Here is a 26,210-nt window from a genome sequence, read left to right on the forward strand (position 1 = left end):
GTGGCCTCACCAATACCCTGTACAGTTGTAGCAGGACTTCCCTGCTTTTATACTCTATCCCCCTTGCAATAAAAGCCAACATTCCATTTGCCTTCCTGATTACTTGCCGTATCTGCATACTAATTTTTTGTGTTTCATGTACAAGGACCCCCAGGTCCCTCTGTACTGCAGCACTTTACAATTTTTCTCCATTTAAATTATAATTTGCTTTTCTATTTTTTCTGCCAAAGTGGATAACCTCACATTTTCTCACATTATACTCCATCTATCAAATTTTTTCCCACTCACTTAGCCTGTCTATATCCCTTTGCAGATTTTTTATGTACTCCTCACAATTTGCTTTCCCACCCATCTTTGTATCAGCAGCAAACTTGGCTACATTACACTCGGTCCCTTCATCCAAGTCATTAATATAGATTGTAAATAGTTGATGACCCAGCACCAATGTCTACAGCACCCTACTACCTACTGATTGCCAACTTGAGAGTGACCCATTTATCCCGACCCTTTGTTTTCTGTTAGTTAGTCAATCCTCTATCCATGCTAATATATTACCCCCAACCCCGTGAACTTTTATCTTGTGCAGTAACCTTTTATGTGGCACATTATCGAATGATTCTGGAAATCCAAATACACCACATCCACTGGTTCCTCCTTATCGATCCTGCTTATTACATCCTCAAAGAACTCCAGCAAATTTGTCAAACATGATTTCCCTTTCATAAAACCATGCTGACTCTGCTTGATTGAATTATCTTTTTCCAAATGACCCGCTACTGTTTCCTTAATAATGGATTCCAACATTTTCCCAACGACAGATGTTAGACTAATTGGTCTATAGTTTCCCGCTTTTTGTTCGCCTACTTTTTTAAATAGGGGTGTTACATTTGCAGTTTTCCAATCTGCTGGGACTGCCCCAGAATCCAGGGAATTTTGGTAGATTATAACCAATGCATCAATGAAGGAGTCATCGACAGTGCTATCAAGCGGCACTTACCAATAACCTGCTCACCGATGCTCAGTTTGGGTTCCACCAGGACTACTCGGCTTCAGACCTCATTACAGCCTTGGTTCAAACATGGACAAAAGAGCTGAATTCCAGAGGTGAGGTGAGAGTGACTGCCCTCGACATCAAGGCAGCATTTGACCGAGTGTGACATCAAGGTTCCCTAGTAAAACTGAAGTCAATGGGAATCAGGGGAAAACTTTCCACTGGCTGGAGTCATACCGAGCACAAATGAAGATGGTTGTGGTTCTTGGAGACGATTCATCCCAGCCCCAGGAGTTCCTCAGGGCAGTGTCCTCGGCCAACCATCTTCAGTTGCTTCATCAATGACCTTCCCTCCATCATAAGGTCAGAAGTGAGGATGTTCGCTGATGACTGCACAGTGTTCAGTTCCAGTCACATCTCCTCAGATAATGAAGCAGTTCATGCCTGCATGCAGCAAGTACCTGGACAAAATTCATGCTTGGATTGATAAATGGCAAATATCATTTGTGCCACACAAATGCCAGGCAATGACCATCTCCAACAAGCGAGAGTCTAACCACCGCCCCTTGACATTCAATGGCATTACCATCGCCGAATCCCCCACCATCAACTTCCTGGGGGTCACCATTGACCAGAAACTTAACTGGGCAGGACACATAACTACTATGGCAACAAGAGCAGGTCAGAGGCTGGGTATTCTGCGGCGAGTATCTCACCTCCTGGCTCCCCAAAGCCTTTCCAACATCTACAAGGCACAAGTTAGAGTGTGATGGAATACTCCCCATTTGCCTGGATGAGCACAGCTCCAACAATACTCAAGAAGCTCGACACCATCCAGGACAAAGCAGCCACTTGATTGGCACCCCATCCACCACCTTCAACATTCACTCCCTCCACCACCGGCGCACCGTGGCTGCAGTGTGTACCATCTACAAGATGCAGTGCAGCAACTCGCCAAGGCTTCTTCGGCAGCACCTCCTTAATCCACAACCTCTACCACCTAGAAGGACAAGGGCAGAAGGTGCATGGGAATACCATCACCTCCAAATTCCCCACCAGTCACACACCATCCTGACTGGGAAATATATCGCCGTTCCTTCATCGTCGCTGGGTCAAAATCCTGGAACTCCCTCCCTAACAGCCCTGTGGGAGCACCTTCACCACACGGACTGCAGCGGTTCAAGAAGGTGACTCACCACCACCTTCTCAAGGGGCAATTAGGGATGGGCAAAGGTTGGCCTTGCCAGCGATGCCCACATTGCATGAATGTTTTTTTTTAATTCACTCGCTGCTCCTGGCCTTGAGGAGGTCTCAGACATTTGGACCTTCAGGCTATTGGCTCGAAATAAAACCCTGCACAGCCTCGCTGCCTACCCCTCTCAGCTCCTGCAATCTGAGCTTGGCCGGTTGGGGATAGACACAACGACCATGTCCCACTAATTGTGGGTGCCGCTCAGCTCTGTCCTCTCTCTCTCCAAGCGTAAACTGAGACGGGAGAGGCGGTGGCCTCATTCATACCACATTTCCGTGACCTTTGAACCCTGGCACCAGATGCAGGTATGAGTACTTGGGCCTCCCCATGGGGAAACTTCAGAGGTGCAAGGGGAATACAACAGGGACAGAGACTTGGCACTCCCACCACCCTGCCCCCTTATTTCCATTGCTTTGCCCCTTGGGAATACGCTTTCATCGGACACTTTGCAGAGGGGCAGGGGAGTGACTGGATACTGAGCAAGAATGGGGATCCTGATCAATTTCATCCCACATGCAGCTTTGGAGGCTAAGGTTAGTGGGTCATAACACACTCGGTAAAAATGGGAAAATGGTCACCAGCCAGGGATCAAATCTGGGGGTCTGAAGTGCCAAGCACACACGCCTGTGAGCTGCAAAACTAAAATATTTACAAAACAATTTCAATAGCTGCTTGACCTTATATATTTTTTCAAAACGACAGCTAATGAATAAGTCAGAAATGTTCAGTGAAAACATTCAGGTGCGGTTATTCCTATTAGCATAATAATAAGGCACACCACACATGAATATGCATGAGTCTACATGCACAAGGAATATGTAAAGTGAAGTGTTGGACATTCAAGGTCAAAGCTTCAATGATAAAGAGCAGAAGAAAGGATTTCGCTGAATTGTTCCTCGAACATTGGTGTGTCAATGCAGGCAATGAGCTTTATTGAGAATCAAAGCAAACAAATTGAGGAGGATCTGCAGTTAATGGTAATGATCTCTCCATGGATACACCAGGGTTGATTTCCATGGGTATCCTGGTTCCTGCAATATCTACTTGGATGACGATACTTCATGAATCACTGTTAGTACCCTCGTGCTCCTTATGACGCGAATCTCCAGAAACTCCTCGTTCTGCTGCTTCTCTTCCATGCTATGTATTCTCTGGCGATTTCTATTTATAGCATTGCCAGTCAGTTTGCTCTTCAGTCGGCATACCTTCACAAAATGCCCAGTTTTCTTGCAGTAGAAACACTCTGCCTTCACATATGGGCAGCTTTGAGCAATGTCTTGTCCCAGGCATCGATAGCACGACTTCAATGCACCTTGGCCAGTTGCTGAGGCATTGGGGCCTGCAGTCGATTCACCTCAGTTGACTGGAAATGGTTGTATTGGAGATTTGGTTGGCCATATCCATCGACATAGCTGTGTGATAAGCTAAATCAAAAGTCAAGTTAGGGGTTGGCAACAATTACTTCTGATTGCTTCAGTTTTCAACCCACAAACAAAGCAGTCACACAATTCTTGGTCCTGGAAGTTTCTAAAATGACAGTGAATGGATCGCTTTTTTAAAGTTGCAATGTACTCACTGATACCCTCGTCATTTAATTGATCACATGTTCTAAAAATGATAACTTTCAGCATTTTTCAGGGGCTCAGGACTGTAGTGCTGTTTTAACTTGGTTAGAATCTCCTTCAGTGGTGTGTCCTTCGGCTTGATGGGAACAAGCACATTTTTCAGGGCTCATACACCTCGGGGCCTGCTTGAGTCAAGAAAATAGCCTGTTTTCTTTCTAAAATTGCCCGATTATGGTTTACATCATTGGGGACTTCAATTATACTATTCCCGGTGAAAAATATTCCTAACTGCTCCACAAATGCTTCGAAAGTCTCTCGATCACGATGGAACTCAGCCAAGTGCCCTATTATTCCCATAGGCACAGCCATCTGCACTCTGGCAACGTCGACAGTACAGCCCCGTGTGCTCGGAATTTACTTCGAAGAGCAGAGGAAATTTTACCAGTCTCCTTGCCATTATTTATCCCTCAACCAACATCACTAAAACAGAGTATCTGGTCATGACCTCTTTGCTGTTTGTATGAGCTTACTGTGTGCAATTTGGCTGACACGTTTCCTACATCATTTCAGTGACTGCGCTTTCAAAGTACTTCATTGGTTGCAAAGTGCTATAAAAAGGCAAATGCTTTCTTTCTTTCTTTCTATCGTAGAACAGTACAGCACAGAAGGAGGCCATTCGGCCCATTGAGTCTGCACCGGCTCATTTGAAGAGTGATCCAGTTGGTCTTACTCACGTGCTCTTTCCCCATATCCCTGCAATTTTTAATCCTTCAAGTATTTATCCAATTCGCTATTGAAGGCTGCTATTGGATCTGCCTCCACCGCCCTATCAGGGCGTGCACTCCAAATCCTAACCACTCGCTGTGTAAAAAAGCTTTTCCCTATGTTGCCTCTGGTTCTTTTTGCGAATCGTTTTTCGTATCTTCTTTCTTTCCTTCTTCTCTGCCCTGGCTGATGGGGCCCTCGGTGCAGGAATGAGGGCCCTTGGGGAATGAGCAGGAACCTCTACGCCACAGTGCCTGATTTCCCAATCCGTAAACGGGATCGGGTGGAGCGTATAAATGGCAGATGATGCACAAAAATCATGTTTAGCACCCGCGCCATAACCGAAAATTATCCTCCCCCCACCCACCTCCACCCTGGTCTGAAGGATGTGTTTAGTGAGGAATTTCTCCGAATGTTAGTCAATATCACTCGTAAAATCCTCACCAAAGTCTAATTAGTGATGCCGTGAAGCTACAGCAAAAGATAATTGTGCTTTTCTCTACCTATCAAGTAGTTTGCTTCGAGCTGTTGAGATGTGGAAAGCCTGGAGCGATAGACACCAGCGGGAACTGTCTCGGATATCAAAGCACTTCTGAATCTCTTTGTAGATGAGAACATGGCCTAGATTTTCTACCCAAGTGTGTGGAAAATCTTAAGAACTACCTGGTTAGATGCAGAGAGGGGGAATCTAGAACTAGGGGCATAGTTTCAGAATAAGGGGCCGCCCATTTAAAATGGAGATGAGGAGGAATTTCTTCTCTCAGAGGGTCGTGAATCTTTGTAATTCTCTACCCCAGAGAGCTGTGGAAGCTGGGTCATTGAATATAGTTAAGGCGGACATAGACAGATTTTTGAATGATAGGGGAGTCAAGGATTATGGGGAGCGGGCAGGGAAGTGGAGCTGAGACCATGATCAGATCAGCCATGATCTTATTGAATGGCGGAGCAGGCTCGAGGGGCCGTATGGCCGACTCCTGCTCCTATTTCTTATGTTCTTGTGAGTATGGTGCTTTGTGGTAGGACCAATGCAGTGTTCCTGATATTCCTCTGAACAGCATTAAACCATCTCGAGGGGATTTCAGAAAGAAAGAGCTTGCATTTCCATAGTGCCATGATGGACCTAAGGATGTCCCAAAGGGCTTGACAGTTAATGAAGTTCTTCTGAAGTGTAATCAATGTTGTAATGTAATTTATTGCAGATACATTAACTAAAAGGCGAAACAAGCAAGTTTGAGCATTACCTCGCCAAAAAATAAATCCCGCAAAGATTGGCATTGACCTCATATTGATTCGCACGACGCTTGCAGATTGCAAATTGCAAGCTCCGAGTTTCATTTGTTTGTTTCTAACCGTGAAACATAATCGCGGTGTGTCAACAAAAACAACATATATTTATATAGCGCCTGTAACGTTGCTTCAACAGCGAGCATTCAGGGTTGACCACTTAACACGTGCAGTACCAGCAAGTGTTTGTAACAAGTAAGTGATCCCACAAGACCTTTATGGTTGAGTCACTGCTTGCTGCAGTTAGAGTCAGAAAAACAGGAAAGATCAAAGTCAAATTCTTTGTGATATTTTGAACAAGGATGAAAGAGCAGAAACTTAGGGGTTGCTATTCCGATGTCAACTATTTCATAGAATCATTGAATCTTACAGCGCAGAAGAAGGCCATTCGGCCCATTATGTCTGTGCTGGTTCTGTAAATGGGCTATCCAATCAGGCCCACTCCCCCACTCTTTCCCCATAGCCTTGCAAATTTTTCCCTTCAAGTATTTATCCAATTTCCTTTTAATAGTCACAATTGAATCTATCTCCAGCACCCTTTCAGGCAGCGCGTTCCAGATCCTAACAATCATTTGCAACGGGTTTACTAACGCATTCATGGGAAGTTCCTGTTTTTGTCATTTTTACCATGTCAATAGCCCAGGAGGATGAAAAAGTTCAATACAATACCCAGTTCACTGTACGTCACCCAGCATGGGCTAGCCCACACTGCGATCTATAGATAGTAGGAGCATGTGTGCGCACTAGGTCCGTGCAGCAGAGCAGGTCTCCAGTTGTCTTGGTTAACCCTCACCACTGGACCAAGACCTAGCTCTGTCAAGCCCGTGTGGTGGCTGGTGTGCAACGGCCAATGCATGTTAAAAGAATTCACGCACAGGTATCTTCCACCCTTTAGGATGTAGTTTGGGAAGCACCTGGAAACTCGTCCCTTTTTGGTTTGGAAGCGGGTCATCCTTGACACAAGGGACTGCCTAATACTATACTACCCGGTGGGAAACGACACTACCCAGCTCATTGTGCGTTACCCAGTGGGAAACGACACTAAAACTCAAGGTAAAAGTGATCGTCCTTGCGTGGGTAAACCGGATTTCCGACGCATTTCCGGCGAAGTTACAATGACAGAGTGGGACAACTCAATGGAAATTCCTGGCCCATGGGTTATCATCGGCCATCCGGTCAGAAAAACCTACCCCCGCATGTCAAAATTACTGGTACGCACTTCCTGACCGATATTTAAAAAGGTGGGAAAACCATCCACAATGCACAGCCAGGAGTTTCCCGCTTTTACCCATGGAAATTGACCCCTGAGGCGATTTGTCATTGAGTAGCGCAAACGGCTATTTCCAACGCCTCATTATATTTTTGCAGAGCGGACATATGGCAAGGTGATTATCACAGAGAGTCCCTCACCGACATTGGAAATGTGAAACATGAGAGAAAATCTCGTGGGTTCAGCGTATATTACACGACACAGAAGTAATTTACAGCACAGAAACAGGCCATTCGGCCCAACTAGTCGTCGAGCTTTTCAATTAGTCCCATCAGAACCCCAGGAATACGCCTGTTGGAGCAGATTTTCACACTCGGTGCTGGCAGAAAACAGGCATTAGTGGTCCGTCCGCCCGTTATACTCCCCACCTGACCTTCCTTTCCCTTTCCAGGATCTTCTGTCATTTATTTAATTTCTCTTTTTCAATTTTCTCTGCAAAGTGCCAAGCTGGTGCTAACTCTTGTCTCAAGTGACTGGTGCTTGTATTAGAATATGGGAGGTCTTTCTGTGATTTCCCAGTTGTAAGTCAAGCAGAGTCAGCAAGTTAAAGTGGTTATAAATATCCAGTACGCTTTTAAACTTCCCAGGGCAACTCTTCACACACGTGTGACACTCAGACTACCTGCTCACAATATAAATATAAAAGAGCAAATAAAATCACTCCTTCAGCCTGCTCATTGCTTGAAAGAACAGCGGATTTCCCCACCTTCTAGACACTGGTGCTTCTCTGGTAACATAGGAACAGGAGGAGCTAGTCAGCCCCTCGAGCCTGTTCCACCATTCAATTAGATCACCATCATAGGTGGTCCCTCGAACGAGGATGACTTGCTTCTACACCAAAAGGGACAAGTTCACAGATGTTTCAATGAAGGACCCGATGTTCCAGGCCTGAACTCCAGGGGTGGAAGATGCCTGCCCATGGATATTTTTAACATGTGGTGACCATTGCACATCAGCCACCACACGGGCTTGACAGAGCTCACCATCATAGGCAGTCCCTCGAACCGAGGATGACTTGCTTCCACGTCAAAAAGTTCCCAGGTGTTTCAATGATGGACCTAAAATTCCAGGTCCGAACTAAATCTTGAAGGGTGGAAGATGCCTGTGTGTGGATTTTTTTAACGTGGGGTGGCCGTTGCACACCAGCCACCACACGGGCTTGACAGAGCTAGGTCTTGGTCCAGTGGCAAGGATTAACCAAGGCGACTGGAGACCTGCTCTGCTGCACAGACCTAGTGCGCACACATATCGCAGTGTGGTCTGGCTCGTGCTGCCCCTGGGCCCTCGCCTCTTCTGGGCCCAAAACTTGCACCTCCCCTGGGCCCCGATCACATCCCTCTACAATCTCTCCCCGCTCCTTCGACCCGATCTCGCCGCTCCTGATGTAGCTGCCCACGCTCCAATCACCGACCCGGGCCTTGATGACGTCCTTTTCACTGCTGTTACTCTCCTGCTCCAGCACGTGCTGCTCTCTGGAGTGGTATACTGCCACGCTGCTCCTTCCGCTCCCTGGCCTGACAGAGCTAGGTCTTGGTCCAATGGCAAGGGTTAACCAAGAGGACTGGAGACCTACTCTGCTGCACGGACCCAATGTGCACACATATCGCAGTGTGGGCTGGCCATGGCTGATGAGATCAAGAGATTTTTGTTGGATAAGGCTTTTAAGGGACACGGAACCAAGGTGGATAAATGGAGTTGAGATACAGATCTTGATAGTTCCAATTGTCCCCCAATTCTCTCCCGCCTTTGTGTGGCAAAATACTTCCTGATTTCACACCTGAACAGCCTGGCTCTAATTTTAAGACTATGGCCCCTTGTTCTGGACTCCTCCACTCCCACAAGAGGGAAGAGTTTCTCTGAGTTAAACTTGTGAAATCACTATAGCATTTAATGGCCTGGCTGGTTGGATCCATGCTTCCTTTGGGTCCTCCTGTACTTCCTCAATAGCAACAAACACCTTTACAACATTATGCTATTGTGACAAGCTTGCAGCAAAGCATTGTGGTAAGTTCCCTGAGCCAACCTAAGATGGGTGCATCCAGACAACCAGCTGCTCTTAGCAGTTGCATTCTCTGAAGTGGCGGCAATTAAGTCTTATTTACTGTCCATACTCATAAGCAGCGACAATTGTGTCCATTTCAGCACACTTATGATTGAAATCCAGGGACAATTTGAAAGGTGCAATCATTGCAGTGAAAGCTATGTCAGCGGCAATTTCAAAAATGTAGTGCATTTGCCATGTGTCATCATCATCGAGGAAGACTTGCTTCCACTCCTAGAATGAGTCCTTAGGTGGCTGAACAGTCCAATACGAGAACCACAGTCCCTGCCACAGGTAGGACAGACAGTCGTTGAGGTAAGGGGTGGGTGGAACAGGTTTGCCACACGCTCTTTCCGCTGGCTGCGCTTGGTTTCTGCATGCTCTCAGCGATGAGACTCGAGGCGCTCAGCGCCCTCCCAGATGCACTTCCTCCACTTAGGACGGTCTTTGGCCAGGGACTTCCAGGTGTCGGTGGGGATGCCGCACTTTTTCAGGGAGGCTTTGAGAGGTGTCCATGTAACGTTTTGTCTGTCCACCCTTGGCTCATTTACCATGAAGGAGTTCCGAGTAGAGCGCTTGCTTTGGGAGTCTCGTGGAAGCGGTGTTGAATCTCCTCATCAATCTCTTCATCTTGTTGATAAGAGGCTCACATGCAGACAATGTGGCCTGTCCAACGGAGCTGATCAAGTGTGGTCAGTGCTTCAATGCTGGGATGTTGGCCTGGTCGAGGACGCTAATGTTGGTGCGCCTGTCCTCCCAGGGGATTTGTAGGATCTTGCGGAGGCATCGTTGATGGTATTTTTCCAGCAACTTGAGATGTCTACTGTACATGGTCCATGCCTCTGAGCCATACAGGAGGGCGGGTATTACTACAGCCCTGTAAACCATGAGCTTGGTGGTAGATTTGAGGGCCTGGTCTTCAAACACTCTTTTTCTCAAGCGGCCGAAGGCTGCGCTGGTGCACTGGAGGCGGTGTTGAATCTCCTCATCAATCTCTTCATCTTGCTGATAAGAGGTTCCCGAGGTATGGGAAGTGGTCCACGCTGTCCAGGGCCGCGCCGTGGATCTTGATGATTGGGGGACAGTGCTGTGCGGTGAGGACAGGTTGGTGGAGGACCTTTGCCTTACGGATGTTTAGCGTAAGGCCCATGCTTTCGTACGCCTCAGTAAATACGTCAACTCTGTACTGGAGTTCAGCCTCTGTATATGCGCAGACGCAGGCGTCGTCCGCATACGGTAGCTCAACAACAGAGGTTGGGGTGCTCTTGGACCTGGCCTGGAGGCAGCGAAGGTTGAACAGGTTCCCACTGGTTCTGTAGTTTAGTTCCACTCCAGCCAAGTGTACAACAACATCAACTTGCCTTTATATAGCGCCTTGAACATCGTAAAACATCACAAGGCACTTCATGTGAGTGTTACCAGACAGAATTTGACACCACGCCACATCAGGAGATACTAGTCCAGGTGAAGAGTAGATTTTAAGGAGCGTCTTAAAGAAGGAAAAAGAGGTAGAGAGGCGGAGAGGTTTAGAAGGGGAACCCCAGAGCTTAGGGCCTTGGCAACTGAAGGCACGGCCAACGATGGTGGAGCGATGAAAATCGAGGATACACAATAGGCCAGAATTGGAGGAGCACAGAAATCTCGGAGGGTTGTGGGTCTGAAATAAGCTACAGAGATAGAGAGGGGCAAGGCTACGGAGGGATTTGAAAACAACGATGAGAATGTGACTACAAATTACAAACTGCAATTGCTCAAATATATATTAATCAACAGTCCCCGCCATGAGTACTTCGATTTTATCCGAGTACAGTTTTCATGTATATTTAGGGCTGCAGTTTAAATGTAACTACTTCAGGCAGAGAAAGAAGCAAGCACATTCATTTATTTAGCATCTTTCATGACCTCAGGATTTCCTGAAGAGCTTCACAGCCAATTAAGAATTTTTTGAAGTGTAGTCAGTGTTGTAATGTAGGAAAAAGCATAATTTACCATGCCACAGTAGAGGGGTGCTCTTTTGAGTTTGGGGGTCAATGCAGTTTATTCGGGCCAAAGTCGAGAGAGATTTACTTTGCATCTGGCTCAAGTTGCACCCCGCCCTCGGAACGTGGGATGATGATACTTGATGCAAAACTGGAAGAGCATTGCATTCCACAGCACTGACACCCCTCAACTTAGCAATGTCACTGCCAGCATTTGTTACTTCAACTAGTGCTCCCAAGGTATGTGTGAGGAAAAGCTTAAGTTCTGTATATTAACTTTAGCGTTTTAATTGTGTTTCTGTGAGCAATGTGCAGGCAGTAAAAGGGATTCCAGTCCGACAGTGTGTTCGCTGATAAGGAGAGGCCACAAAACCCCCTCTGTTAGCTTTAGCCTTGAAAAGGTGCCTGCCATCGATCTAGGAAAAGTAGAGGGTGAGTCAAGTGATGGAGAGTGATTTTTGATAAGATTCGAGTTATGGAACTAATTGGATGAGGTCATACTTTGACACAGGCGAACCCTCATGTAGCGAGGGTGAAAGGTATACAAAGAGGGGTGTTAGAATACATTCTTCAGAATTCGACAAGGTTTGGACAACCGATCCTCTCTGTTATATATGTAAACTTGTATTTACTCTGTACAGCCACCAGAGGGCTCATCCCCTGCAGTCCCAAGGGATCCCATAATCCCTTGGAAGCACAGGTATTTAAGGAGACGTCATGGGTTGGAGAGGCACTCTGGAGACCAGCAATAAAAGACTACGGTCACACTTTACTTTGAGCTCACAGTGTTCAGTCTGACTCTTTCTCCATGCACAACACTCTCCAGCTCCAAACCTGTGACTCAGTGAATTATAAAAGAAATAAAGACTTGCATTGATATAGCGCCTTTCACAACATCAGGATGTCCCAAAGCACTTTACAGCCAATGAAGTACTTTTGGAGTGTAGTCACTGCTGTAATGCAGGAAACAAGGCTGCAAATTTATGCACAGCAAGCTCCCATAAACAGCAATGTGATAATGACCAAATAAACAGTTTTTTTGCTATGTTGATTTGGAGATAAATATTGGCCAGGACACCAGGGATAACTCCCTGCTCTTCTTCAAAATAGTGCCATGGGATATTTTATGTCCGCCTGAGAGAGCAGACGGGACCTCAGTTTAATGTCTCATCCGAAAGACGGCACCTCCGACAGTGCAGCACTCCCTCAGCATTGCACTGGAGTGTCAGCCTAGATTTTTGTACTAGAGTCTCTGGAGTGGGAATTTAACCCTCAAACTTCTGACTCAGAGGCAAGAGCGCTACCCAGTTTTTTTTTAAATTATTTATTCAACATTAAAAACACTTACAACATTGTGATCATTCCATTGTGGCATACAAATCCTTTCCCTCACTCTGCACAGCCGTTCCTCCAAAACATATTAACATCAAAACCTGAAGCTTAATTTGTCTCCCATAACATACATTCATCTTTTATACTTTAAAAATTGATCATAACCAAATCTTCCGATCTCTTTTGGGGACTGGGAGAAATTTAGAACTCAGCAGAGGAGGACAAAGGATTTGATTAGGGCAGGGAAAATGGAGTACGAGAAGAAGCTTGCAGGGAACATTAAGACGGATTGCAAAAGTTTCTATAGGTATGTAAAGAGAAAAAGGTTAGTAAAGACAAACGTAGGTCCCCTGCAGTCAGAATCAGGGGAAGTCATAACGGGGAACAAAGAAATGGCGGACCAATTGAACAAGTACTTTGGTTCGGTATTCACTGAGGAGGACACAAACAACCTTCCGGATATAAAAGGGGTCGGAGGGTCTAGTAAGGAGGAGGAACTGAGGGAAATCCTTATTAGTCGGGAAATTGTGTTGGGGAAATTGATGGGATTGAAGGCCGATAAATCCCCAGGGCCTGATGGACTGCATCCCAGAGGACTTAAGGAGGTAGCCTTGGAAATAGTGGATGCATTGACAGTCATTTTCCAACATTCCATTGACTCTGGATCAGTTCCTATGGAGTGGAGGGTAGCCAATGTAACCCCACTTTTTAAAAAAGGAGGGAGAGAGATAACAGGGAATTATAGACCGGTCAGCCTGACATCGGTAGTGGGTAAAATGATGGAATCAATTATTAAGGATGTCATAGCAGTGCATTTGGAAAGAGGTGATATGATAGGTCCAAGTCAGCATGGATTTGTGAAAGGAAAATCATGCTTGACAAATCTTCTGGAATCTTTTGAGGATGTTTCCAGTAGAGTGGACAAGGGAGAACCAGTTGATGTGGTATATTTGGACTTTCAGAAGGCTTTCGACAAGGTCCCACACAAGAGATTAATGTGCAAAGTTAAAGCACATGGGATTGGGGGTAGTGTGCTGACATGGATTGAGAACTGGTTGTCAGACAGGAAGCAAAGATGGGGACTTTTCAGAATGGCAGGCAGTGACTAGTGGGGTACCGCAAGGTTCTGTGCTGGGGCCCCAGCTGTTTACACTGTATGTTAATGATTTAGATGAGGGGATTAAATGTAATATTTCCAAATTTGCGGATGACACTAAGTTGGGTGGCAGTGTGAGCTGCGAGGAGGATGCTATGAGGCTGCAGAGCGACTTGGATAGGTTAGGTGAGTGGGCAAATGCATGGCAGATGAAGTATAATGTGGATAAATGTGAGGTTATCCACTTTGGTGGTAAAAACAGAGAGACAGACTATTATCTGAATGGTGACAGATTAGGAAAAGGGGAGGTGCAACGAGACCTGGGTGTCATGGTACAACAGTCATTGAAGGTTGGCATGCAGGTACAGCAGGCGGTTAAAAAAGCAAATGGCATGTTGGCCTTCATAGCGAGGGGATTTGAGTACAGGGGCAGGGAGGTGTTGCTACAGTTGTACAGGGCCTTGGTGAGGCCACATCTGGAGTATTGTGTACAGTTTTGGTCTCCTAACCTGAGGAAGGATGTTCTTGCTATTGAGGGAGTGCAGCGAAGGTTCACCAGACTGATTCCCGGGATGGTGGGACTGACCTATCAAGAAAGACTGGATCAACTGGGCTTGTATTCACTGGAGTTCAGAAGAATGAGAGGGGACCTCATAGAAACGTTTAAAATTCTGACGGGGTTAGACAGGTTAGATGCAGGAAGAATGTTCCCAATGTTGGGGAAGTCCAGAACCAGGGGACACAGTCTAAGGATAAGGGGTAAGCCATTTAGGACAGAGATGAGGAGGAATTTCTTCACCCAGAGAGTGGTGAACCTGTGGAATTCTCTACCACAGAAAGTTGTTGAGGCCAATTCACTAAATATATTCAAAAAGGAGTTAGATGAAGTCCTTACTACTAGGGGAATCAAGGGGTATGGTGAGAAAGCAGGAATGGGGTACTGAAGTTGCATGTTCAGCCATGAACTCATTGAATGGTGGCGCAGGCTCGAAGGGCCGAATGGCCTACTCCTGCACCTATTTTCTATGTTTCTATGTTTCTATGTCTATGATACCCTCATCCCGAAAGGTTTTATTACAGACACAACAGGTCCATGCCTTTAAAACACTGCAACAGCTGCTGCAATTTCTTCTCCCCCCTCAGTCCGTTCACATTAATTGAGACTAATGTAATCATGGCTCCTAATAAAGGAAGTGTGCCTGATAATCCCCCCATCGTTTAATCTCTGGCCCTTCCCTCCTCTCATGCTCATTCCCGGGCAGCTGTTGCTTTCTCCTGCAGCCTCCGGCTCTTTTTCACCTCCTGTTTGAACCTCCCCTGCAGTTTCAGCCTCTTCCTTACATTAGGTTTAGTCAAGGAGCTGCCCCTTCTCCCTCCTTCTGCCCCTCACTAACCTTTCCCTTTCCCCATGATGCCCCTCCCACCCCCTACTTCCATGTCCCCATCCCCCTCTGACTCCTCACTCTCGAGCCCTTCTGTAATCTCCTGTCCCTGTTCCCCGTCAGATACAGAATCTCCCTTAGAGAGTCTTCCTGCTAACATGGTTTCTCCAACAGTGCCACTCCCTTCGGCCTCACCTCCACCGCTGACCCTTGCTCCCCGTTTCTTCTCTCTCTGGGACAATGGCGTGTCTCAACCCATCTTGCTCCCTTTTGGCATCTTTGTCTCCCCGCTCCCGTCCTGCTGCCCCTTTAAGCCTCCTGCCTCTTGCCCCACTCCTTGTCTTGCCTCCTTCGACTCTATCCTTGACTCTGTCTTTGGTCCCGGCCACAAACTGCGTTCCCTAGCCACTGACTCCATCCCTCTCCCTAGCATCTGTCTGAGGCTGAACCAGACTGTTCACAACCTAGGTGTCATGTTTGATTCTGGAATGAGTTTCCTGCCACATATTTGCAGCATAACTAAAACCGCCTATTTCCACCTCTGTAACATTGCCCGTCTCTGCCCCTGCCTCAGCTCATCTGCTGCTGAAACCCTCATCCATGCCTTTGTTACCTCTAGACTTGACTATTCCAACGCACTCCTGGCTGGCCTCCCACATTCTACCCTACGTAGACTTGAGGTCATCCAAAACTCGGCAACCCGTGTCCTAACTTGCACCGTCCCGTTCACCCATCACCCCCTGTGCTTACTGACCTACATTGGCACCCGGTTAAGCAGCGCCTCAATTTCAAAATTCTCATCCTTGTTTACAAATCCCTCCAAGGCCTTGCCCCTCCCTATCTCTGTAATCTCCTCCAGCTCCACAACCCCCCGAGGTGTCTGCGCTCCTCTAATTCTGCCCTCCTGAGCATCCCTGATTATAATCGCTCAACCATCGGTGGCCGTGCCTTCAGCTGCCTGGGCCCCAAGCTCTGGAACTCCCTCCCTAAACCTCTCCGCCTCTCTATCTCTCTTTCCTCCTTTAAGACACTCCTTAAAACCTACCTGTGTCATCTGCTGTAATTTCTTCTTATATGGCTCGGTGTCAAATTTATTTGTTTTGTCTTATAACAATACCGTACTTGGTGTGTTTCCACCATCTCCATCCTGTTCTCTGCTCCGCTATTTTCTGCCTCTTCCTGTGCTCTTTCCTCATTCCGTTCGGCGGTTGTTTCCTCCATCTGCTCTGCTCCTCCGGCCACTCCACTCATCTCCTGTTCCTTCTCCCATCTCCTCGTCACTCAAGGAGCTTCCTTCTGCCTCACACTCACAGTGGGTGGGGCCTTTGTGACACACCCCACAGCTCTGTGCCTTGCAGTTCCGAACGATGTGTCCAGACAGTACAGGCCTGGACAGCTTCTTGCAAGATGGTCGTGCCCAAGATAATAATAGCAAACCTTCACCTGGTTATCATGCAATACCTGGAAGTACTACACTCCTTCCATTGTCTCGAATTTCATGCTGTAGGGTAATGACTTCATCCCCTCTGGGAACCACATCTTTACAGAACAGGTTCCATCTGCTACCTGCATTCCTGGATAGTATCTCCTCTTTATTACCGAGCAAAGTTTAATGTCCCACAACTGCAACATTTTATTAGCACATCGTCCTCAACATAAACCGGCACGTTTAAGAATGAGACCACATCGCTTCAGAATAGAACAGAGATACATCCAAGGACTTATCACCAACCGTCAGGCTCAGTAAAAGTCTTCCCACCTCCTCTCGGCCACTGAGCGTCACCTCGAACCAACATTCGGCTTTGCTCGGCAGGCAAAGCAGCTTCCCTCACCGCAGTCCTCATGTTCCGCCCGGATAATATCCCAAGCTCGTATCTCCTTATCCTCACACTGAACCACCATTGTGTTTTCTTTTCCAAACCTCCTGGGGTCCCGGCCCAAATCTTGGGGTCTTTTATTCTCCCTTCCCCCAACATTTTCTCCCCTGATTAAATTCATCCTGGGAACGTTGTTTTGTGAGGGGTTCAACACTTCAGGACCCCTAGTAGCCATCTGGCTGAAGTGTATAGGCCCAAAAACAACCCAAAAACCCACAAGCAACTTTTTACAAACTTGCTCCAACTCCCAGCATTAACCAAGCACCCAGCAGCACCTGCTCACTGTGAGCCCCTCCCAGAGAGAGTGGGTGACCCACTGAGCCATGCTGGTACTTTATACGTTGTGCCGTAAGTGTGAACGTACATTTATGTGTGATTATAACTAATGATACCCATCATTGTATGCTTAAATCCTGTGAATGCCAATAAATGCCTTTGGTCCATATTAACTTGTAGAATACCTTATAAAATTATATGTGAGAACAGTCATTTGCTAGTTTGGACCATGAACATGCTAAATTCCCTAACAGAAATACTAATCATAATAATGACCATAAAGGCCAGAGATATTTCTACTACCATAGTTACTGATTCAAAGCAGGTACAGCGGGAGCCTGATGCCTTCTGTTGTATATAAGGGATATGCTGATATTCTATGGGTGATTAATATCCGCCCAGTGCCCCATCTCCCGGGATGGGGAGGAAGAATTGTGCGTGCCTGAAAGATAAAGGGCTGGAGATTAGGTTGCAGGTTTCTCCAGGCGTTAATGGCGGGCGGTGGATATATTTAGAACTGGGACATGGGTTGCACGGCAGCCATTCAGTGTTTGTGCCCTGACAGTGGGACGGAGCGCTAAGGGAGGCATTGCACACCTCTCTCAGGGCGCGAGGCCGGGTGAGCAACTGAATATCCCGCGCTAAAGAGCCAGCTTCGGAGTGCCCTGAGAGAGGCTTCCCAGCAACAACAAAAAATCGGAACAAAAATCACAAAAAACATTCCCGATACTTTCATCAACCCAAATAAAGGTAAATGGCAAAAATATTAAATCTATCACACTTACCTGATGCATTCGTTCATCCCCTCACCGCCGCCAGGACAGCTCTGCACGCCAGCTTTCTCTGGCGGTGTCACTAGGGGGCGCTATAGGTGCCACGCAAAACAAATTTTGATTGCGAGTCGATACCGGGGATGTTGCACACCGGCGCAGCGCTCCTGGGCGATACTGCTCGGCCCCGCCGGTACCGGCAGACGGAAATTGCCGAGCGGCGCGAATGCCGCCGCTTGCGGCTACAAACCCTTTAGCGCCCCCTGTTTCGACTATCCCAAGGGGCGGTATCGCAGCGAATTTCAGGCCCAAAATATTCATTTAGACTTTAAAAAGGTGAGACGAACTGCTGGTTTTCTTAAAGCATTACTTGTATTAAAATTCATTGTCAGGTGCATAATTTATCATGACAGCAGCCATCTGTAACTTGGGTAACAGATGCACTGATATCAACTGTGGGAGCAGCACAAATACTGTGCTGGCAAACATCCGGAGAATGCAGTGTTGGTATTGGCAGCACGTTGCACGATTCCTCCGTCAGGATTTCCCACAGTATCCGAGTACAGCTCTCGGAGGTAAGGTTTATCATGCCTTAGATTGACCTCAGTATAGCAGTCCCTCATTAGATGCTGTCCGAGAGATTGTGATAGCAGCATTCACAAATAACTGGATAGGATCTCAGCATCCAACAGCCAAAAGGCTGATAAATCTCCTGATCAAATCAATCTGGCTTTATTCTGTGGCCTTGGCTCTGTTTTTAAATCAGTCTCGTGATGTGGGCATTGCTGGCACGTATTGCCCATCCATAGATGCCCTGAGAACGGTTGATTGCGCTGAGAGGATTTTTGGTCACTTTGGGAGGTAGTTAAGAGTTAACTGTGCTGGTGCAGGACTGGAGTCACGTATAGGCCCAGACCGGGTAAGGAGAGCAGCTTTCCTTCCCTAAAGGACGTGAGTGAGCCAGTCGGATTTTTATTACTATCCAGCAGCTTCACTGTCACGTTTACTGATACCAACTTCTTATTTCCAGATTTGTTTATAAATTAAAATCCTGTTCTTCCCATAGTGAGATTTGTATGTGCCCCCATCTGGATTATTAGTTGAGGTCTACAGGATTTCTAATCCAGTAATGTAACCATTGAGCTGTCATAAATGATATGTCGTAAAGGGAAGTCACACAAAGTTTCTTCCTAGTAACGTACTCCCAATTACACCAATATACCTTTTGCCTGTACAATTGGAAAGGATCGAATGTAACTGGAAAACATATGGGATTTTAATAAACTATAACAACAACAACTTGTATTTAGATAGCACCTTTAATGTAGTAAAACGTCACAAGGTGCTTCACAGCAGTGTTATAAGACAAAACAAATAAATTTGGCACTGAGCCACATAAGAAGAAATTATAAGAACATAAGAACATAAGAATTAGGAACAGGAGTAGGCCATCTAGCCCCTCGAGCCTGCTCCGCCATTCAATAAGATCATGGCTGATCTGGTCGTGGACTCAGCTCCACTTACCCGCCCTCTCCCCGTAACCCTTAATTCCCTTATTGCTTAAAAATCTATCTATCTTTGACTTGAAAACATTCAATGAGCCAGCCTCAACTGCTTCCTTGGGCAGAGAATTCCACAGATTCACAACCCTCTGGGAGAAGAAATTATTTCTCAACTCGGTTTTAAATTGGCTCCTCCGTATTTTGAGGCTGTGCCCCCTAGTTCTAGTCTCCCCCACCAATGGAAACAACCTCTCTGCCTCTATCTTGTCTATCCCTTTCATGATTTTAAATGTTTCTATAAGATCACCCCTCATCCTTCTGAACTCCAAGGAGTAAAGACCCAGTCTACTCAATCTATCATCATAAGTTAACCCCCTCATTTCTCGAATCAGCCTAGTGAATCGTCTCTGTACCCCTTCCAAAGCTAGTATATCCTTCCTTAAGTAAGGTGACCAAAACTGCACGCAGTACTCCAGGTGCGGCCTTACCAATACCTTATACAGTTGCAGCAGGACCTCCCTGCTTTTGTACTCCATCCCTTTCGCAATGAAAGCCAACATTCCATTCGCCTTCCTGATTACCTGCTGCACCTGCAAACTAACCTTTTGGGATTCATGCACAAGGACCCCCAGGTCCCTCTGCACCGCAGCATGTTGTAATTTTTCCCCATTCAAATAATATTCCCTTTTACTGTTTTTTTTCCCAAGGTGGATGACCTCACACTTTCCGACATTGTATTCCATCTGCCAAACCTTAGCCCATTCGCTTAACCTATCCAAATCTCCTTGCAGCCTCTCTGAGTCCTCTACACAACCCGCTTTCCTACTAATCTTAGTGTCATCTGCAAATTTTGTTGCACTACACTCTGTCCCCTCTTCCAGGTCATCTATGTATATTGTAAACAGTTGTGGTCCCAGTACCGATCCCTGTGGCACACCACTAACCACCGATTTCCAACCGGAAAAGGACCCATTTATTCCGACTCTCTGCTTTCTGTGGCAGATGCCCAGAAGTTTGGTCAAAGAGGTAGGTTTTAAGGAACAACTTGAAACATAGAAACGTAGAAAATAGGTGCAGGAGTAGGCCACTCGGCCCTTCGAGCCTGCACCGCCATTCATTAAGATCATGGCTGATCATACTCTCAGTACCCCTTTCGTGCTTTCTCTCCATACCCCTTGATCTCTTTAGCCGTAAGGGCCATATCTAACTCCCTCTTGAATATATCCAATGAACTGGCATCAACAACTCTCTGCGGCAGGGAATTCCACAGGTTAACAACTCTCTGAGTGAAGAGATTTCTCCTCATCTCAGTCCTAAATGGCCTATCCCTTATCATAAGACTATGTCCCCTGGTTCTGGACTTCCCCAACATCGGGAACATTCTTCCCGCATCTAACCAGTCCAGTCCCGTCAGAATCTTATACGTTTCTATGAGATCGCCTCTCATCCTTCTAAACTCTAGTGAATAAAGGCCCAGTTGATCGAGTCTCTCCTCATATGTCAATCCTGCCATCCCTGCAATCAGTCTGGTGAACCTTCGCTGTACTCCCTCAATAGCAAGAACGTCCTTCCTCAGATTAGGAAACCAAAAATGAACACAATATTCCAGGTGAGGCCTCACCAAGGCCCTGTACAACTGCAGTAAGACTTCCCTGCTCCTATACTCAAATCCCCTAGCTATGAAGGCCAACATACCATTTGCCTTCTTCACTGCCTGCTGTACCTGCATGCCAACTTTCAATGACTGATGTACCATGACACCCAGGTCTAGTTGCACCTTCCCTTTTTCTAATCTGCCGCCATTCAGATAATATTCTGCCTTCGTTTTTTTGCCCCCAAAATGGATAACCTCACATTTATCCACATTATACTGCATCTGCCATGCATTTGCCCACTCACCTAACCTGTCCAAGTCACCCTGCAGCCTCTTAGCATCCTCCTCACAGCTCACACCGCCACCCAGTTTAGTGTCATCTGCAAAGTTGGAGATATTACATTCAATTCCTTCATCTAATTCGTTAATGTATATTGTAAAGAGCTGGGGTCCCAGCACTGAGCCTTGCTGCACTCCACTAGTCACTGCCTGCCATTCTGAAAAGGACTCGTTTATCCCGACTCTCTGCTTCCTGTCTGCCAACCAGTTCTCTATCCACGTCAGTACATTACCCCCAGTACCATGTGCTTTGATTTTGCATACCAATCTCTTGTGCGGGACCTTGTCAAAAGCCTTTTGAAAGTCCAAATACACCACATCCACTGGTTCTCCCTTGTCCACTCTGCTAGTTACATCCTCAAAAAATTCCAGAAGATTCGTCAAGCATGATTTCCATGCTGACTTGGACCGATCCTGTCACTGCTTTTCAAATGCGCTGTTATTTCATCCTTAATGATTGATTCCAACATTTTCCCCAGTACTGATGTCAGGCTAACACCGGTCTATAATTATCCGTTTTCTTTCTCCCTCCTTTTTTAAAAAGTGGTGTTACATTAGCTACCCTCTAGTCCATAAAACTGATCCAAAGTTGATAGACTGTTGGAAAATGATCACCAATGCATCCACTATTTCTAGGGCCACTTTCTTAAGTAGTCTAGGATGAAGACTATCAGGCCCCGGGGATTTATCCCATCAATTTCCCTAACACAATTTCCCGCCTAATAAGGATATCCTTCAGATCCTCCTTCTCACTAGACCCACTGTCCCCTAGTACATTCGGAAGGTTATTTGTGTCTTCCTTCGTGAAGACAGAACCAAAGTATTTGTTCAATTGGTCTGACATTTCTTTGTTCCCCATTATAAATTCACCTGAATCCGACTGCAAGGGACCTACGTTTGTCTTCACTAATCTTTTTCTCTTCACATATTTATAGAAGCTTTTGCAGTCAGTTTTTATGTTCCCTGCAAACTTCCTCTCGTACTCTATTTTCCCCCCCTTAATTAAACCCTTAGTCCTCCTCTGTTGAATTCTAAATTTCTCCCAGTCCTCAGGTTTGTTGCTTTTTCTAGCCAATTTATATGCCTCTTCCTTGGTTTTAACACTATGCTTAATTTCCCTTGTTAGCCACGGATGAGCCACCTTCCCCGTTTTATTTTTACTCCAGACAGGGATGTACAATTGCTGAAGTTCATCCATGTGATCTTTAAATGTTTGCCATTGCCTATCTACCGTCAACCCTTTAAGTATCCTTTGCCAGTCTATTCTAGCCAATTCACATCTCATACCATCAAAGTTATCTTTCCTTAAGTTCAGGACCCTAGTTTCTGAATTAACTGTGTCACTCTCCATCTTAATAAAGAATTCTACCATATTATGGTCACTCTTCCCCAAGGGGCCTCGCACAACAAGATTGCTAATTAGTCGCTTCTCATTACACATCACCCAGTCTAGGATGGCTAGCTCTCTAGTTGGTTCCTCGACATATTGGTCCAGAAAACCATCCCTCATACACTCCAGGAAATCCTCCTCCACCGCATTGCTACCAGTTTGGTTAGCCCAATCAATATGTAGATTAAAGTCGCCCATGATAACTGCTGCACCTTTATTGCACACATCCCTTATTTCTTGTTTGATGCTGTCCCCATTTGGTGGTCGGTACACAACTCCCACTAGCGTTTTCTGCCCTTTGGTATTCCGCAACTCCACCCATACCGATTCCACATCATCAAAGCTAATGTCCCTCCTTACTATTGCATTAATTTCCTCTTTAACCAGCAACGCCACCCCGCCTCCTTTTCCTCTCTGTCTATCCTTCCTAAATGTTGAATACCCCTGGATGTTGAGTTCCCAGCCTTGGGCACCCTGGAGCCTTATCTCCGTGATACCAATTACATCATAGCCGTTAACTGCTATCTGTCCAGTTAATTCGTCCACCTTATTCCAAATACTTCTCGCATTGAGGCACAGAGCCTTCAGGCTTGTCTTTTTAACACACTTTAGAATTTTGCTGTAACGTGGCCCTTTTTGTTTTTTGCCTTGGGTTTCTCTGCTCTCCACTTTTACTATTCTCCTTTCTATCTTTTGCTTCTGCCTCCATTTTATTTCCCTATGTCTCCCTGCATTGGTTCCCATCCCCCTGCCATATTAGTTTAACTCCTCCCCAACAGCACTAGCAAACACTCCCCCTAGGACATTGGTTCCGGTCCTGCCCAGGTGCAGACCGTCTGGTTTGTACTGGTCCCACCTCCCCCAGAACCGGTTCCAATGTCCCAGGAATTTGAATCCCTCCCTTCTGCACCACTCCTCAAGCCACGTATTCATCTGGGCTATCCTGCGATTCCTACTCTGACTAGCACGTGGCACTGGTAGCAATCCTGAGATTGCTACTTTTGAGGTCCTACTTTTTAATTTGGCTCCTAGCTCCCTAAATTTGTCTTGTAGGACTTCATCCCATTTTTTACCTATATTGTTGGTACCTATATGCACCACGACAACTGGCTGTTCACCCTCCCTTTCCAGAATGTCCTGCACCCGCTCCGAGACATCCTTGACCCTTGCACCAGGGAGGCAACATACCATCCTGGAGTCTCGGTTGCGGCCGGAGGGAAAGAGAGGTAGAGAACCGAAGAGGTTTATGAAGGGAGTTCCAGAGCATAGGGCCCAGGCAGCTGAAGGCACGGCCACCAATGGTTGAACAGTTCTAATCAGGGATGCTCGAGAGGGCAGAATTTGAGGAGCACAGATATCTCGTGCGGTTGTGAGGCTGAAAGAGATTACAGAGATATGGAGGGGCGAGGCCATGGAGGGATTTGTAAACAATAGAATGTAATCATTTATATTGCTGGTGAAGAGATGTTGGGGGTTATCTAAGATTATTGAGACTAAGGCAAAACGTGGCATTTTGACTTGCATAATGAGATTAGGATAGCATTTGAAGCAGATTACAGACATGAACTCAATTGCTTGCATTCAATCACAGTGAGTGTAACATTGTCATTTATTTAGACTTCAGGCATGAACATATAAACTCAAGAAGTTATCTTTCAGGTTTTTAGAGCTAAATAAAAAGCAACTCACGAGCTTCCCAAATATTATAACAAGTTTTTAAAACAAAAAAGAAAGATGTAGTCACTGTTGTAATGTAGGAGACGCGGCAGCCAATTTGCTTACAGATACGTTGGTGAGGCCTATAAAAGGCACAGCAGGGAGTCCGGGGCCCAGCGTCGGCGGCAGTCGGGAGCAGCGCGGAGGTCCATTGGTGAGGCCTATAAAAGGCGTGACTTGTGCAGCTACAGGGAGAAGGCAAAAAAGAAGTAGAAAGAAACAGAAAGGTGACGTCACAGCCAAGGGGGTAAGTGATTGGCTGATGATTGGTGAGTAGTTTTCTTTTTTCTCTTCTATAACAGTGAGTAAACTTTAGCATTGTTGTTGCTTATCTAAGGGTTAAGTCATGGCAGGACAGCTCGGTCACGTGTTATGCTCCTCCTGTACCATGTGGGAACTCAGGGACGACACCAGTGTTCCTGACGACTACGTGTGCAGGAAGTGTATCCGCCTCCAGCTCCTGACAGACCGCGTTGCGGAGTTCGAGCTGAGGGTGGATTCACTTTGGAGCATCCACGATGCTGAGAATGACGTGAGTAGCACGTGTAGCGAGTTGGTCGTACCGCAGGTAAAGGGTCCACAACCAGATAGGGAATGGAAGACCAGCAGGAAGAGCAGTGCAAGGAAGGTAGTGCAGGGGTCCCCTGTGGTCATCCCCCTGCAAAACAGATACACTGCTTTGGGTACTGTTGGGGGGGATGACTCATCAGGGGAGGGCAGCAGCAGCCAAGTTCATGGCACCGTGGCTGGCTCTGTTGCACAGGAAGGCAGGAAAAAGAGTGGGCGAGCGATAGTGATAGGGGATTCAATTGTAGGGGAATAGATAGGCGTTTCTGCGGCCGCAACCGAGACTCCAGGATGGTATGTTGCCTCCCTGGTGCAAGGGTCAAGGATGTCTCGGAGTGGGTGCAGGATATTCTAAAAATGGAGGGAGAACAGCCAGTTGTTGTGGTGCACATTGGTACCAATGACATAGGTAAAAAAACGGGATGAGGTCCTACGAAACTAATTTAATGAGCTAGAAGCTAAATTAAAAAGTAGGACCTCAAAAGTAGTAATCTCAGGATTGCTACCAGTGCCACCTGCTAGTCAGAGTAGGAATCACAGGATAGCGCAGATGAATACGTGGCTTGAGCATTGGTGCAGCAGGGAGGGATTCAAATTCCTGGGGCATTGGAACTGGTTCTGGGGGAGGTGGGACCAGTACAAACCGGACGGTCTGCACCTGGACAGGACCAGAACCAATGTCCTAGGGGGAGTGTTTGCTAGTGCTGTTGGGGAGGAGTTAAACTAATATGGCAGGGGGATGGGAACCAATGCAGGGAGACATAGGGAAACAAAAAGGACACAAAAGCAAAAGACAGAAAGGAGATGAGGAAAAGTGGAGGGCAGAGAAACCCAAGGCAAAGAACAAAAAGGGCCATTGTACAGCAAAATTCTAAAAGGACAAAGGGTGTTAAAAAAACAAGCCTGAAGGCTTTGTGTCTTAATGCAAGGAGTATCCGTAATAAGGTGGATGAATTAACTGTGCAAATAGATGTTAACAAATATGATGTGATTGGGATTACAGAGACGTGGCTCCAGGATGATCAGGGCTGGGAGCTCAACATCCATGGGTATTCAACATTCAGGAATATTGAATAAAAGGAAAAGGAGGTGGGGTAGCATTGCTGGTTAAGGAGGAGATTAATGCAATAGTTAGGAAGGACATTAGCTTGGATGATGTGGAATCTATATGGGTAGAGCTGCAGAACACCAAAGGGCAAAAAACGTTAGTGGGAGTTGTGTA

The sequence above is a fragment of the Pristiophorus japonicus genome, chromosome 15 (genome assembly GCF_044704955.1).
Source record: "Pristiophorus japonicus isolate sPriJap1 chromosome 15, sPriJap1.hap1, whole genome shotgun sequence".
NCBI lineage: Eukaryota > Metazoa > Chordata > Chondrichthyes > Pristiophoridae > Pristiophorus > Pristiophorus japonicus.